The sequence below is a fragment of the Athene cunicularia genome, assembly GCF_003259725.1.
Source record: "Athene cunicularia isolate RWA chromosome 1 unlocalized genomic scaffold, athCun1 chr1_part1, whole genome shotgun sequence".
In the NCBI taxonomy this organism is placed as follows: domain Eukaryota; kingdom Metazoa; phylum Chordata; class Aves; order Strigiformes; family Strigidae; genus Athene; species Athene cunicularia.
Window position 1 is genome coordinate 99,602,108 of NW_020799091.1, and position 15,973 is coordinate 99,618,080.

General features: G+C 44.1%; 1 protein-coding gene across 7 annotated transcripts in view; it reads left to right on the forward strand.

Annotated features, from left to right (window-relative positions):
* The window catches only part of TIAM1 (T cell lymphoma invasion and metastasis 1), a 179,429-nt gene that overhangs the window by 24,403 nt on the left and 139,053 nt on the right, over positions 1-15,973 (forward strand). For 6 of the 7 annotated variants that reach the window (XM_026844411.1, XM_026844384.1, XM_026844452.1 and 3 more), the window contains exon 2: positions 1,280-1,622. The gene's annotated coding sequence lies outside the window, so the exon portion shown is untranslated. Of the gene's footprint in view, positions 1-1,279; positions 1,623-10,267; positions 10,446-13,729; positions 13,894-15,973 lie in introns of all 7 variants that reach the window. The other variant, XM_026844392.1, reaches the window with a different exon arrangement.

The following is a 15,973-nucleotide window of genomic DNA, read 5'->3' on the forward strand; positions in this document are numbered from 1 at the left end:
TGTTTTTAAAACTATGGCTGTGCTCATTTCTTAAGTGTGCAAAAACCACCAGCAGTTTAACTAGAAATCCCCTTTTTGCAGTTGTAGTGTTTTTCACAGTGCCTTGCAAAATTGGATTGCACTTCTTGGGGGTTCTGACCTTTAAAGCTGAACAGGTAGTTTCTCATGTACTTGTTCACGTTTGTGCTAGATGTGGGGCATCCTCTGAAAAGCGTGGGATACTCTTTGGAGTTGGGCACCTGGTGTGTTGGGCAGCCGGGGGTGGGCACCTTGAAGTGTCTGCAGGAACAGCCTCTGCCACCCAGCTGTGTTCAGAAGAAATAATCTTGGTGTCCCTCCCCTGTCCCTTTGCAGCCACGTGATTTTCTGGATAATGCACGTGGAGTACGTGGGAATGGCTGAATGCGGTGCTACAAAAGCCAGAGAAGTGCTTTAAATAGCTAGTACAGGTTTGAGAAATCATGCCAAACTTTACTGACTAGGCTGACTAGAGAGGACTGTCTCTTCACTGCCTGCCTTTCCTTACACCCAGCAAGTAGCTTGTGTTTGGTGATGGAGGGTTTCCAGGCTGGGGAGAGAGCTGGGCTCTACATAGCTTGTTGTCCCAGCTAAGCTCCTGCTTGCAGCTGCAGATTAGAGGAGTAATGAGGATATGCTTTGCTTTAGGCATAATTTCTTTCCTGTTGCTTTTCCCTTTCCTATTTCTTTTTATTTCTTTAGACAGCCTGTGTTGCTGCCTAATTGGATTACTAGGTCACTTACTGACTGGCTGAGGGCTGTACAGGATTGGGACCAGTCCCTGAGGCTTAGCAGTTTGGGGGGCTGATGTAGGCTGGCAGCCTACTAAACCACTACAGTCCTGTGGGACCTCAGTGGAAAATGGCATTTCCTGATGAACCCTATAATGGCTGCATAAAGAAGTGGATCCATTCCTTTGTTCCACCTGGCTATTTAGTTTTAGGAAGGAAAAATGTTAAAATTATTTGGTTTAAATTGTGCCGTGTGGTGCATAGCCTTCAAGTAGGACTGGCCGTCTTCTGGGAAACACATCTAAATGTAAAACCTTGAGTGCGGTTCAGATGTTTGCATGTTGGAGATGAACAGCTCTTACTTAAAAAGTGTGCTCTGTATCTTAAACAAAATACCTCCTTGCAGTTTCCATGGTAAGCTCTTCTTCATAATTGAATAACAGTCATAAATGGTTACATAAAACATAAGCAAAACACTGCACGGTAGCTGAAGGCTGCACTTGTCAGCTCTGTGTTTGTTCTTCGTGCAGGGGAGTGTGCTGGTACCTGACAGCGAGGCCTGACCTGGGGTGCAGCCGTTTGGTGCATCAGCCCTGCACCTCAGATTGCTGGAGCCCAGCTCCCCGGAGAGGCTTCTTGTGTTTGCCCCAGAGCTGCCTTGTGACTCGTCTCCAGACCCTTCTGCTAAGAAGAAGCCAGCTAGAGGAACTGTGAAGGCCAAAATTGTTAATGGGACTACACAGAGAAAAACTCAGACCCACTGCTTTCAAGGTATCTCTCTGCAGATACTGCTGTCAAACTCTTTTCTTTCTGGAGCTGCTATATTCACCTAGAAGCTGTTAGACCTTTGAAAAAATAAGAGATCTTGCCAAGGTGAGTACAAATGGTGTGTCAGACCATGTTTTTAAAACTTTTTTTTTCTTTTTTTTTTTCTTTTTTTTCTCTCTTCAGTGACTGAAGTGTTTCCAAGAAAGAAAACAATAAAACTTTGGTACTACTTCTGGGACAAGAACTTCTGTGCTGTTCTACCTCTTAGATTTTTTACATTTTAAGTGTGTAGGTATCTGTTATGTCAAGTCCTCCCCATTTCTGTGTCTCTTCAATTATGAGGATTTGAGTCTTGCTTGCTTAAAATTTGTCACATGGACCTAGTAGCTATTATGAAAAACCCAAAACAACAACAAAAAAACTCCATGGAAGACCCCAGGTGTGAAGTAGACCTCAAGGTTCAGATGCCTGAAGCTTGGCAATGCTGTATTTTCACTGGTGGAGCTCCTTGCAAGGAGCAGGTTTATTCTCCCAGGCAAGAGGTTGCTCGTCTCTTGCACCTGGTGTGTGCATTGCTGACCCCTGCCAAGGGCTGTTCTGTCTGCACTCTGCTCTTCTCCTGCCTGGTGTGGGTCCCCATCAGTGGCAGTCTCGGAAACATGCCAGTGTGTTTCCAGCTGGAGGCAGAGATCCCAGGGGTATGGCTGTAGGCTGGAGGGACGAGGCAGAGCTCCTGGGCTCAGCTGGGTACATGACACACAACCAGCCATGTGTGCAGTGCCCTTGGGTCTGCTGCCCTGTCCTTGCCTGTCACTGCATGGGATGCTGGCCCCTCAAACCCCTGCCTGTGGGCCATGTGGTGGTGGGGGTGGATGCTGTGTTCTGGGTTTATCACTGCCAGCCGTGCCTCACATGCAGGTGGGTGATGCTGAAGCGTACCCTCTGTCCACTTGGCTTTCATGTTGGACTGGGAGCATGTCCAGGGGCGTTATGGCACCTTGGAAAGACTGTGTGTGACAGATTACTTGTGGATGTTGCTTTGCTGCTTCTCCCTCCCCATAGCACTGCTGATTTGCAGGCGGTGGCTGCTCCTCCAGCCCTGTGCTCTCGGTGCTTCCTGATTACTGCACATATGGCGTGTGAAATTACCCGGCGCTCGGCGGCCTGCGTGGCACCAGCAGCAGCAGCGCCAGCTAGCAGCGGAGTGGCAGACCGAATTCTGAATCTTCCCCTCTCCTCTGGAGGGAGGAGGCGAGAGTTTTTGTTCTTTTGTTCATCTGAGTTCGTATCGCAAAGCGTGTTGGAAGTAAGCCCACTGCCTGTGTGTGAAGGGGAGAGGAAGGAATGCAGGGGAGGCAGCAACAAAGCCATCATCTTGCTTTGCTCCATCCAGAGAGCAAGACGCAGTGGGGTTTCCTACTTTGTGCTTTGGCAGCAGGTGCAAATTGCCTCTGTGCTGACGGGTTGGACCCGATCATCTCGGCAGGAAGCCTGTGACACCGGCATCTCTGTGCAGTGCGTCCCTGTGCTTTGGGCCGGTGGTAAGCTTGCCCTCTGACAGAGGATTTGGGATTTTCCCATGGCTGGCACTGGCCTCCATGCCCATTCAGGTGCGTGTGCTTGGGCCTGCTCCTGCACTCTGGTAAGGTGAAGGTGGTTCTTGACTGTCTCCACTTCTTGAGGTGGTTGGTCCCTACATGTGGCACCAGGGTCTGGGTGGGGAGGGGGGTGCGAAGCAAGAGGTTTGCAGCCTTGGAGTCGCTGCATAACCCTCACCCTTCCCTATTGGGGGGGAAGAAGAGGAGGGAGGTGGGAAGGAGGATGGATGGTGTTGCCTCCATCCATCTTGTGACCACTGTGGTCCCTCCGCTGTGCTGCACATCCCCAGGGCAGCAGCCCTGCCAGCCTCCCCCCATAGTGGAGAGGGGCTCTGGAGGATGTTGCTGTCTCAGCTCCCACCCGTGGTCGTTTCTGCTCAGCCTGAAAGTGTGGAGGCCTTGTTTGTTTCTGACAAAAGCTGAAGCCCTGATAAAAAGGGAGCATCCTCGGAGGATGCTCCTAGCCCCTGATATATGTGAGAGGGGCTGCATTCTTCTGCCCCCCATCCCCCTCCTTTTCTTGTTTTCCCTAGGGTTTTTGTTAACTGCAAAGCTGCTAATGTAAAATGAAGGTGTGGAAATTTCATATTGTAGCAATTAATCAGCCCTCCCTAATACTTTCCAGTTGTAAATTGCCAGTGCTAACAGATGCGTGCTGTTGCAGCTGAGCAGCTGATCCTGCCAGGAGCTGGTGGTGGGTTATGTTTGGTTGGTTACTGCATCCTAGGAAGCCATAGCACGCTCCTACCCAAGTATAATGCTTTGATTAGTTTAACAGAAAGTTTCCAGTTATTAGTTAAACACATTTTTACTATTTTTTTTCTCTCATGTACTTAAGTGAAACTAAAATAGAAAAGGTGTTACATTGTTATGGGACAGCCAGTGCAAGTTTTTAGACTTTGGCTCAGTCCCTGCAGTGCGTGAGAGCTGGTCAGTAAATTCCTGTTTGATTTTGGTAGGCGTAGGATTATTTCTGCTGTGGGCTATACACACACAGATCTCCTTGTCAAGGATTTAGAAAAAAAAGACCCAAAGAATTTTCCCTTTAACAATGTCTTGTTGCACAGAAGCAGGATTTCTTGCCCTCTGGCATCCCCAAGTCAGACCTCTGAGTAGCAGAGGTCAGGATTTGGGGAGGGAGGGGGGGTATTGGTTGAGGCTGCACTCGGCTGATGTGACTTGTCAAGTGCAATCTGTACAAAGTGGTGCTGTTCCCATCCACCCCACGCCTGCTGGATGTAGCTGGCTGGCGCGTTTTGATTAAAATGTTGCAGGCAGGGGAAAATAAGGAAGAAACTAAGCGCATTTCCTATCTTAGATTTTTAGGAGACTCTTAAGGGAGTACACTTGGATGAATAAGGCAAAGGCGAATTGCAAAAAGCACTTACTAAACTTGTCTGGGGATTTCAGCCCTGTAGTTTGTAGCGTGAAAGCTGGGCTTTTCTTTAAGAAACGGCAATAAAAGCCGACAAGCCTAAAGACCCAGATTAATTTAGAAACTGCAGCTGGGGGAGGAGGGGTGGAAACAGAAGTGCAGGAACTCAGACTGACCTTTCCATCAACTCCATCGCTCTTCCAAAACCGTGTATGGCTTCTGAGCTGTGGTCGAACTGCGGGGTCCCCCAGGCAGCACGGGGCAGGCTGTACCTCAGACACTGGGGTACCACCTTGGTCCCCAAATGGCACAGCACCTTCTTGTGCGGGCCTCAGCATGGGCTGAGGCTGTCTGTCAGTCTGGCCGATTGGTGTTGTGTGGCACTACTGAAGTAGAGGTGTCAGAATCTGTCCTGAAAGCACCAAGCAAGGCGCAGATTTTTGGTATTTTGTAATATGTAGCAGCTCTTCTGTGCAACTTAAAGAAGTTAGCTCTCAGTTAAATGCTCTGTCTGACGCGTATGGGTGGCTATTATAAAGGATTTAATTATCCTGATGACCCGAAGTAATGAAAGAAACAGGCCTGTTCACGTTGAGCTGTGATGTTGAGCATGGTTACTTCCCTCTTTCCTTCTCCTCCCTCTTCTCTAACATAAAGCTACAAAGTGAAAGATGATAACAGTATTCCTCTTTCCCAGGCTGCTATATACAATTGTTTCTATGATCTTTGTTTATATAGATCTGAGGCAGATTAAAGCGCCTTTTAAAATCAGAGTACTTGTCAGGAGAGTGGGTGAGCCAATGCATCTATCTCACTGAAAATATCTCAGACTTCCTGATACCTTCCATCCTTCTTCCCTAATCTTACATTTGTGCAGCTGTGCATTTTGTGTGCTCCTCACAAGTTTCCTGCTGCTCTAGGAAAATTTTAACCATTTATGCAGTCTAGTAAAGCTACAGGCAGATTCCCTCCCAATATTTATTAATCTGTATTCCCTTCAGTGGGAAGCAGAGAAGAGAAGCCAGATTATCTGTGGGGCCTTTTGGAGGGAGTTGAGGGTTTAATGTAAATAAATGCTTGCACCCATATCAAAGGTGAGCCCTTTCCATAAATAAGTTGCCAGGACAACAACTGAAGGAGCAGCAGAGGCTTGGGGAGATGTAGTGGGGCCGCCCAGAAGGAAACGATGCTGCAGGAAATAAAAGCTGGGTCTCCTCATTCCCTGTCTGATCTTTGTCCATAGGATGGGTCCCCTGACTGCAATGGATTTCACTTGGATTAGAGGTTATCTTCCCCTTTACTCTTTTCTGTACAGGTGGGTTATCACATGACCAAACTCTCTCCTGAAGTTCTTTAAAAAAAGCTATACGTTGCGATACATGTATATGTTCCTATACTGATATCACATGTGCATATATATTTCAATATATAATGCCATTTTATCAGCTTAGGAAGTTACTAGGTTACTTTTGTGCCAGTGATTTTACCTGTGTGTAATGGGAGTATTTACTGACAAATTTGTTCAAGTCTTTCTCCTGCTCTTCAGTTGATGATGGCTTAAATAAAAAATCGTTCTTTAGGAGCATGTGAGAGAAATCTTGTTTTGAAAAGCTGTTTGGTTTCTTAGGAGCATGTGCACATATGTTTTTGTCTTTATGATCTTGGATTTCAATGGTATTTAAGCCCCATTTTTCAACATTGAGTTATTTAGAAGCATTAGCCTCTTTAACAGTACCTAAAGTGAATTAGACTGCTTCTCAAACTGCTGCACATGTGTACGCACGTGCACAGTATGGTCCTTACAGGGCCTGAGCAGCATCTTTGGATCACTGCAGAAACTCCGGAGCGCCTTGCTCTTGCTTGTGCTTTGCCTCCAGCAGTGCAGGTGACTCAGCTGGAGCTCACACTGCAGAACACACTGTGGATATGGAGAACTGCCGTTTTTTGTGACTGTCTGGGGAAATCCCACATCTAAAGCAGCCACATTTGAAGAGGTTTTTGGGAGGCAGCTGGAAGAGTACAAAACATTGTGTTTGGTGTTATGGTTGGTAAGGATTTGAAGGTAGTTGCAGTTTGAGCTCTGAATAGTTCAGCTAGGTCCTTATCTTTACTTGCCCAAACACTCCATCAAGTAAGAGTTGATTTTTCCTGAGCAGAGGAGCAAAAAGAGGGCTGCTGGTGCTTCAGCTTTGAGCAGCGTTGAAGCTCTTCATGGTTGGTAAAACCAGGAGGGTTTGCTGCCTGTTTGGTGTGCTGGCCTGTCCCTTGGAGCCCTGCGTCTATACCTTCTGCCAGGGCTGTGCCACCTATGGGCAGGGACAGCCCTTGCAGGGGGTCCCTATGTCACACACATGTATGTGAGGAATCTGCAGCCCAAGGGTAAATGAGTCAGTTGGACCTTCACCTGAAAATACTTTTGTGAAGGCAGGGGCATGTGGATGTGAGAAGAATGAATTGGTGTCTTGTACATTGCCTGGTTTGTGGTTATTCCAGTGGAGGGACTTGCAACCCCTGCTGACCAGAGGCCAGCGAAATGTGCCCAGGACTGCAGCAGAGGTGTATGCCCTGCTGGATGTCCATCCATCACCTGCGGTTTCTCTTTCAGTCTTGGTCGTTCTGCTTCCAGCATCACTCCTACAGATTACAGCAGTAATCTTTGTCTGGTGGCTCTATGAATTTAATTTAGTTCGTGGTCTCTGCAGTGTTTAAATCTCTCATAGATTTGAACCTTTTATTTCAGAAGTCAAACTGGAGGAAAAGAGCATACTAATTCAGTTTTAATGCCAGGTTGTGTTGGTAGTACTCTCTCTTAACAGGGAGGTATGCTTAAATTTGACTAAGTATTGGTAGGCACTGTTAATTTGACTGAGGCCTAAGTGCGATTATTATGTAAGCCTTTCCTCAATAGTTTAAAGCCTAATTAAATAGTATCTATAAGGGAGATATTATTTTAATTACAGAAGCTTTCTTCTGACACACAAAGTGCTCAGCTACCAAGAAAAGTATCGTGGTTTCCTAAACTTGGATCTGCATGCTTTCTTATAATCTCAGTTGAGTTCAGTGCAAAGCTGACCAGAAGATAGAGCAGCAAGGTATAAATACAACCTGTTCCAGTTTGGATGATGCAAAGCTGGTGGTTTTGTACATCAGCATGCAAGTTTCCATTCTTCACCATGGAAAAAATGGAAAATAGTTTATAAGCCCTCCTCCCCACCCCCTTTGTCCTTTCTTTACCATGTTTGTCCTGTTAACTTTCAAAAGACATTTCTTGAGCTGAAAGCTTGGAATTTGGGTAGAAAAACTGTCAAAGTCTTTTCCAAAATATGTAGGATTATAAAATATGTAAGACTATCCAATGTGTAACAGGTTGATGTGAACTGAGGCTCCAGTAATTTTGAAAATGACCCAATATCTAGGCATACAGCTTCTAGAAAACTGACCCATCAGTTATTTGTGGGGTTTTGAGCATCTGGAATGATTTCCTGATTTTTGCAGGAGACTTAGTGTGTAGTTGAGGTCTAACTGCTTCATTTCTGTCTGCCTCATTTACTCCTTTGTGTAAAAGACAAATAATATTGATACAAGAGAGCTGTGTGAACAAATGCTTATGATTCAGTAGTGGTATGCCCTGCATAAGGTACTGTTTAGATATAGTTAATCCTGCCTTGGGGGCAGCAGGATGCCATGTACAACCTTTTGAAATTTCTTTCAAGCCTGTGATCTAGGCTCAGCTGGCTGAAAACAACCAGGCGTGTTTCACGTAGGAGGTCAGCTGAGCCTTGATGGAAGCTGTACCATGTTTCTATATAGCATGGCATTTCATTTGGTTTCTCACGTTACCCTGGTTAGTCATATCTCATCTTAATTTTTCCTCCTCTCCTGACTTGCAAATCAGATCCTGCTTGGTAGATGGTATGTATCGTTACAAGAATTTGCCCTAGCAACCAGATAGATCTCCAAAAATAGCTTATCCCATCATTGTAGAGCATTTCTGAACCTCGGGATGTTGTGATGAAGTCTGAGCAGTTAAAAGCTGTCAGTTTGGTGGGACAAAAGTGAACTATGCTGTGAGTGGACTTGACTTTGTGCACAGAGTAATGCTATTTGAGACATCAGAGAAATTCCTGCAATGTTTACATGCTGAAGAAAAATGCCTTTGAAGCTTAAGTATTTCTTCTTTGTATCCATGTGTATGATTTGTTTACAGCTTGTTACCTGAACAGTCAACTGCTCGGTGAGCACCCGATGTTGAAAGATGTGTAGTGCTTGGGTTGGCTGTGCCAGGTTTGAAGTTAGCTACTTAAATGGCTGCTCTTGGACCTTTTACCCCTGGTACCTGGAGCAGCCTGGCATCACGCTTCCTAGGCTGAGGAGTGGGATGGCCAATTCATTAGGTCTTTCCTTTCTGGGAACATGGGTATATAAGTCTCTGCTACTATTTGTTTTTTATGCTAGTCAGCAGAAGAAATATTTTAAGACGCTTTTGGAGTGTGGCCATTTTCTTTTTCCTGTCTCTCCAGTCTAAGAAAATTCCAGTATTTGGGATATCGTTGCATTTCCGTAGCACTGCAGGAGCATGAGAATTTATAGAGATATGTTCAGATGCTGATCATCTGCTGTGGCAATGGTTTTTGCAGTGATTATATTTTCATTGCTTTTGGAGGGCATTCTGCAGTCTGGCGTGTTGTTATATTCCCCTTTCCTGATTATCAGCTTCCGTTCTCCTCCAAATCCTTTCTTCTAGCCATCTCCTTTTTTTTTGCTATATTTAAAACTATCATTTACAGCTCATATATTTTAAAAAAATCTTCCCTTAGGTGTTTTTCCTCTTAATGTAAACTCAAAATGAGGAATTTTCAATAGCTTGACATCACCCCAGCGTTTTATGCATAACTTTTAATCGCAATTGCACCAAAAATGTAAATGCTCTCCCATAAAACTTGAAGAAATCAGAAATGTTCTCACTATGCTTGGTTTTAAAACTAGGTTTGAATCAGAGAGGGAGTAAAGAAGCTGCTCTGGACTTAAATGATGAACACTGCCTTGGCAGTGATCAGAGGGCTTGGCTGGAAATTGGGAGTGTGGGTTCAGATTCCAGCACTTCTTCCCAAGACACGTCTGATCCTCCCAGGTGAATGGCCATGGGATAGATGGGTCCTCTGGGATTTCTCTTCTCATTTGAAAAGAAACTTTCATCCCTCAGCTGAAGGACTTTTCATATATAAAAAAAATAATAATTCTGTAGCTCTTGTTTTCAGGTATTGCTTTAGCAGCCACCACCTTCTAATGCTGGTTGGTTTGCCTGGAGGGGTGGAGGGGTGCAACAACTTGAACTTGCAGGTGCAACTCAGTCTATAAGTAAAAAAGCTGAACTGATGAGAGTTTGATGGTAGAACCCATTGCAACATGCATTTCAGAAGGGGTGGTGGGGAAAGCAGCCATGTGCATACTGTGCTGAAAAGTGTGAGGCTCTTTGTGCATTCACAGAGTATATTTACTCTACAAATTTCACCCTGCACTGTTTCCGGGGAGCAGCCGTGTTTTGGAGGGGTGGTTTCTCTTGCCTGGGCTTGCTTGTGTGCTAAGGGAAATAACTTGCAAAAGTAACTTGGCTGTTTAAACAGCTTAGCCCTCATCTTGAATGAGAACAGGTGCGTTCAATGAAAAACAAAATAAAGGCAAGATGTGCTAGATACTAGCTTCTATTTATTATCACATGAACCAGTATTATACTAAATCCATTTTTGATAATACCCATGTGCTTTTCTTTGTGGTAGACTTTGCTGAAGAGTCAACTGGTTTTCTGGATGTTTTGCTGAGAGTCCTCTTTGACTTTTATCTGATATGAATTGTGAACATGAATTTCATGGTGCAAAAGGATGTCAGTGAAAAATGACATTATGGGCTTGGACCAAAACCAAGTGATGACCATGGAAAATTCTTAAACTTGTGTTGGTAAGCTCTCTAGTGTGTCCAAAATGGCGTAATTTGTTTCATGTTGACCACTGTAAATAGCTTTTAGATAATACAAAGAATGATGAATTTATGCATGTTTTTCTGTTCAGTGTGATAGGTCTGGGTCAGAAGAGCATCTGCTGTTAGGAACTGCGGAAGGGAGACAAATGTATTGTACCTGAGGGCTTTGCTTCTGATTTGATCAAGCCTGTATCATTTAAGCTTTTTTTACTCCTCTCTGAAAAATGAAAATGTTCCTTTAATACCATGTGCTTATTTATCTATATTCCTTTATAGTACAGCTGTGACCTGTTTAAAAAGAACCCCAACAAACCCAAAACCCATAAGTGAATTAAAACAGTGGAAGATAATTCAGTCTGAATGTGTGATGACATGCATGATGTAGGTTCTTGGTGGCCAGAAGTTACATAGATTGTTAGTACAGAAGATTGAGGACTGCTCAGATTAAAGCAGGATGCCAGACTTTTATTTGCTTGTATCCATGTGGGAGAGAATAGACAATTAGATGTAATATTTACACTGAATTACACAGAGAGGGTTTTTTCATTATTTGCATTCTCTAGAGAATTCTATATTTTTTAGCATATTCTTGCCATATGTGTTTAGTTTCCAGAAGTTTATATACATTATCTGCTTTTTGTTCCAAACAATATAACATTTATTACTAGTTTCATGAGTTGTTGTTTCAAGGGGGAAAAATCTGTACAAAGCTGCTTGTAACTTTGAGTTCTGCTCTGGCATCATACCATACGCAGTATGTACCATCTGTGTTAAAAAGGATGATAAAAAAAATATACATATCAACCAAGTCACTGTGTAGTTGGCTTAAAGTAATTTCACGGTCATGAAAATCTTGTTGAGGAGTGTGCCTGATGATTCGCTGTTGGTTGCTAAGATGGATTTCACCCCTTAACCCCTTCCCACACCGTAGCAAGAAAATATGGCTCATGTTTTCAAAGTGCATGTCTGTGCTTGGCAAGTTGTTACGGTGACAGGCAGCTCTGGTGCTGCTTTGGGGACCCATCCCTCCCCACCCTTCCTGGAAAACCCCTGTGTTCTGCTACTTGACAGCCAGTGCTGGAGATGGGATTCAGCCCTGGGAAGAATCTAGAGTGCCAGGGCTGGGTTGTCCCCAAGCCCTGTGGCTCCATTGGGGTCCTGTAGAGCTGCACTGTCCCCTCCCTTCACACCTCGTGGATGGGTCCTGGGAGAGGAAGGGTGGAGAGGGCAGCCCAGGTCACTTGTCTGCAGAAAGAGGGGCAGAGAAAAGGAGGTGCATGCACACGTGTATAAAGCAGCCTGAGAGGTGCTGGATAAAGCTGGGATGTGCAGAGATGGAGGTGGGCATCTTCTGCACTGGAGAGTTTCTAGAGTCTCTTCCCAGCATCCTTCCCCAAGACAGGGGGTGTGTGCCAAAAACAAAATGACAAGGAAATGTTCTGGGGCACTGCAGAAGGAAGCTTCTTGATGAGAAATTACTCTCCTTTTGGTTGTGTGCTTACAGCAACAACAGATAGAAAGACTGTATTGCACATAATTACAAATAAATAGAGGAACGACTGCGGTGCTGTAAACATTGTTTTCCATGCTCACTTTTTTTTTTTTTTTTTTTTAGAATTACTTACCCTTGATTGTTGCAATTGATTGCAATTGTGAGAGCTAATTTTAGTGCATAAATTCTATAATGGAAGCCTGCCAAATGTTTGTGTAATGGAGGATAACAACTGCACAGAATGTGGTACAGGGCATGCTTGTCTTCCTTTCTCCAACCAAATGTTAGCAATGGTTTCATGGGGAGATACATATAAATATGTATAGGCAATATTTCTATATAGTCAGTTTTGTCAAAGAAGAAAACTCAACCAACCCCTCCTGTAAGAACAGAAGAGCAATTTAAAGAACTGTGATGGGTTTTAAGAACAAGCTGAATTCAACGCTGATGATAAAGTGATCATTGCCTTAGATTTAGGACAAGTACCAAACCCAACTGAGTTCACTTTTAAACTTTGCATGATGGAACAGAGGGTAAATAATGTTCCAATCTTAAGGATCAAATCCAATATGATTAGCTGATGAAGTTAACGACCAGCCTATGGCTATATAGATCTGGGCTCTTAGCAAATGTCAAGGTAGTTTTCCTAGCAGCTTGGTCCAGTTTTCATGAAGTTCCATGTCAGGACTTGCAGGGAGAGGATATTTAGTTGCCACAGGATAAAAAATTAAAATATTTATTTCTGAATGAAATGTTAACTTGGGAATAAATTTTCTTTCCACATCCACATTGTCATATATCCTGGTGTCAAGATACAGTAAATTTGGGTCTGTTTGTATGGCTTTCCTTTTCTTCCAGGTGCATTTGGCCAAAGAGGAGGAAGAAGTTTGAAGCGTTAGAGAGTGCATGTGGGTTTGTGGTCTTTAAGGCTGCTTGGGACATTTTTTATCTGACTTGAAAATTGATGTGGAAAAAAAAAAAGTCATCTAATAGATTAGTTTTAGTAGTCAAATCATTAGGTGAGCTCACTTGTAAGATAAGATACCAAAACTAATAGAAACTCATGTCATCTTTCTCCCACAGGTTTTTGGTGTCTCCTCTCACTTATTTTTATACTGTCATTCCAGTTGTGATTTGCCTTACATGCTTGTTTAAAAACAAGTTACACTTTCAAGCTCCCATTATACAAACATTTGTCTTGGTTATCCTTCCAGAGTAATTCACAGATGTAAGTTTTGGCAAAGTCAGGGCCAAGAATGATGATAGGTGGAGGATCCACCTACCTGAAACATCAGCTTGCTCTTTTGTGTTGGTTTTAGGCATTTTTAGTTCAGCTGTGTGCCATATGGGTTTTACTTAAGGAGATAGTTTGTCCCTGCAAAAGAGTCTTTAAAAAGGATAGAGCAGTTTAAATATGTTCAAGAGAATTAATTAAAAGCCTTTCAGTTGAAAGGGAATGAGAGCTTTTCTTTTCAAAATAAAGCTCCAGTCTTGTGAAACGTTTTGCATCAATTACAAAAGGAACTTCAGTACATTTTTCTAAAATGAGGAATGAGCCAACTGCATCTGCTAGGTGTGGGAGTGACATTTCAAAATTCCAGTGACAGTCACATTATCAAACTAAACATCATCTCTCTCGCTCTTACTAGTGCTAACTGCAGAATTCCCCACTTTCTAGGGGCACAATCTCCCTTTGGAAAATGCTGGTGAAAGGTATGGACACCTTCAGGGCCTGCAATTCTTTACCATAGTAAAATTTTGTTTTATACAGGAAAGTGAACTTCCATGCTCCTTGTCCTTAACTATATCTCAGTCTGTACCAGGAGGGGTTCCTGAATTTCATTTGCCAGGTCTACTTGGTAATGACACCTTTGTCTCCCTGGTGCTGAAGAGGCAGCCACGGTGCTTGGTACTGCTGTGATTGTGCTGGACCCGGTAGGTGCAGTTGATCCTTCTGCTCCTGTGGCTGTGTGCTGGGATGGGGCCAAGGTGCTCAGCCTCTAGCCCTCGAGCCCATCTCCAGTTTGTGCACTAGCCATGACTAGCTCCAGTCTCTTCAGGAGACTGTCAAAATGGCTGTGAAAAAGAGGACTGAAGTAAGGGAAAAGTATGAAATATTTTCTTGAGCATTGAGGACTTTCACTTTTGGTTTATATTTACATTTTTTTTCAGGTGATACAAAAATAATATACTGTAGTGATTTTCCTCAGTCTTAAGCAGTTATAATTATCTACTTACATCACAATTTTTATTGGTAGATTACTAGATGCATTGCAGAAGACCTTTGATGTCATATCTGTGTTAATGGGAATGAATTGTGATTTTTTTGATAAGTGAAATGTCACAGGAAAGGTCACACTGTGATGCTACAGCAGAGCTGGGAAGGTGACCTCTGCTGTATGCTGTCAAGTGAGCAGTGCTGTTTCTAGTTCTAGACTTTATTGTTTTCCTTGCAAAAGATGACAGAATTGTAGAGTTGTGTAGGTTAGAAGAGCTCTCTGGTCCCACCTCCCTCTCAAAAAGCATTTACAAGCATTTGTGTATGTGTATAAGTGATCTGGTGCAGGAACATCATGCATATTGCCATCTTGTTTGATGCTGTTGCACATGTTCTGAGAGGATTTATTTGCCGCATTGGTCTGGAAGAGATGTGCTTAGTCCTGTAAAAACTCAGATCGTGCAGCCCTATTGTAAAGAAAGCAATACCATGAACTGGAAGAAGGTCTCTTTGGAGAAGCTGATGCAGAGAGTGAATTGGAAGGAAGAGAAAGGCTGGTGGGCACAGAGAAAATAATATTGGCAATGTAGCAAATGGTGTAATACTTAGAAGGCCAGGGCCATAGATGGGACCAGGAGACAAAAAGAGCAGTAATGAAAGAAAAACAGTAACATCGGCGACGCTGATTTGAAGGCAAAGCTGGGAAAGTAAGCAGAGGGGAGGTTGCTGTCTTTGATCTATTTGGTATGTAGATTCATAGAAACTTGAGGAATGAACAACTGTGCTGATCGTCTGCACCTGGTGGTGATCATCCACACCTGCAGCTCTTTGTCTGGGAATCCTTCAGAATCTCCTTTGAGAGGGGATCTTCCAGGGTACCTGTGTTCATGTTACTGTGAGCATAGATGAGCTTGTTCAGTCAGGAGGTATTTCTGCAACGAATGCTCTTGCTCTGGAGAATCGCTTGCAGAACATAAACCAAAGGTGAAGACCCCGATCTAGTTTGGTCTTCTGCATGACAGCAATCACAGCATATCATGTACTTTCTCCCCAAGGCCTGTGATGCTTCAGTTCAAGTTGCGGCACATCTCTTCGGGTGTTCAGCTTCTTTTGCCATGATGACAGCCTGTGTGCCCCTGGGTGAGCCTCTCCAGCACTGTGTTATTTCTGTGCTGGAAACACGTGCTCGGTTTGGTGTGCACAGTGTGCCTGCAGTAACACCAGAACTGGCTGGAGGAGCTGCTGTTTTGATGTGGTAACAAGGCAGGAATCCGGTGAAAAGGTTTATAGCTGCTGCCGTTGCTGTCTTGTTGCCCAACTCCTGTGCTGCAGTACTGTCTGGAGGCCCTCTTGGAGTTGGGGGTGTGCAGGCATGCGGCTGATGCAGTGACATTGGGAAGGGTGATGGCTGGTGGGAGCCCTGAGGAAGGCAGGCAGCGTGGGGCAAGCAGACAGTGAAGAGCTGGCACCTTGGGGATGTGTCGGAGGGCATGAGGAAAGTAAACATAGCAGTGGCATGTGGCCAGCAGCCAGGCAAGGGGAGAAGGACTGCAGAAGGTCTGCATTCAGGTAGAAGCTGTGTTTTTAATAAAACTGCTCAGCTTACACACTACAGCTATTTTTTTTTTTTTTTACACCTCCTGAGACTTTTATATGTTACTAAACTTTACAGTGTTTCAATACCACAGTGTAGTTAATAGCCCTGGGTAACTGGGGGGCAGTGGGGTGGGGAGAGGGCACGGGGATCAGTGCTGCTTCGAGAAAAAGACAAAGGCTGGGTTTGTAGGCTGGTGGGAA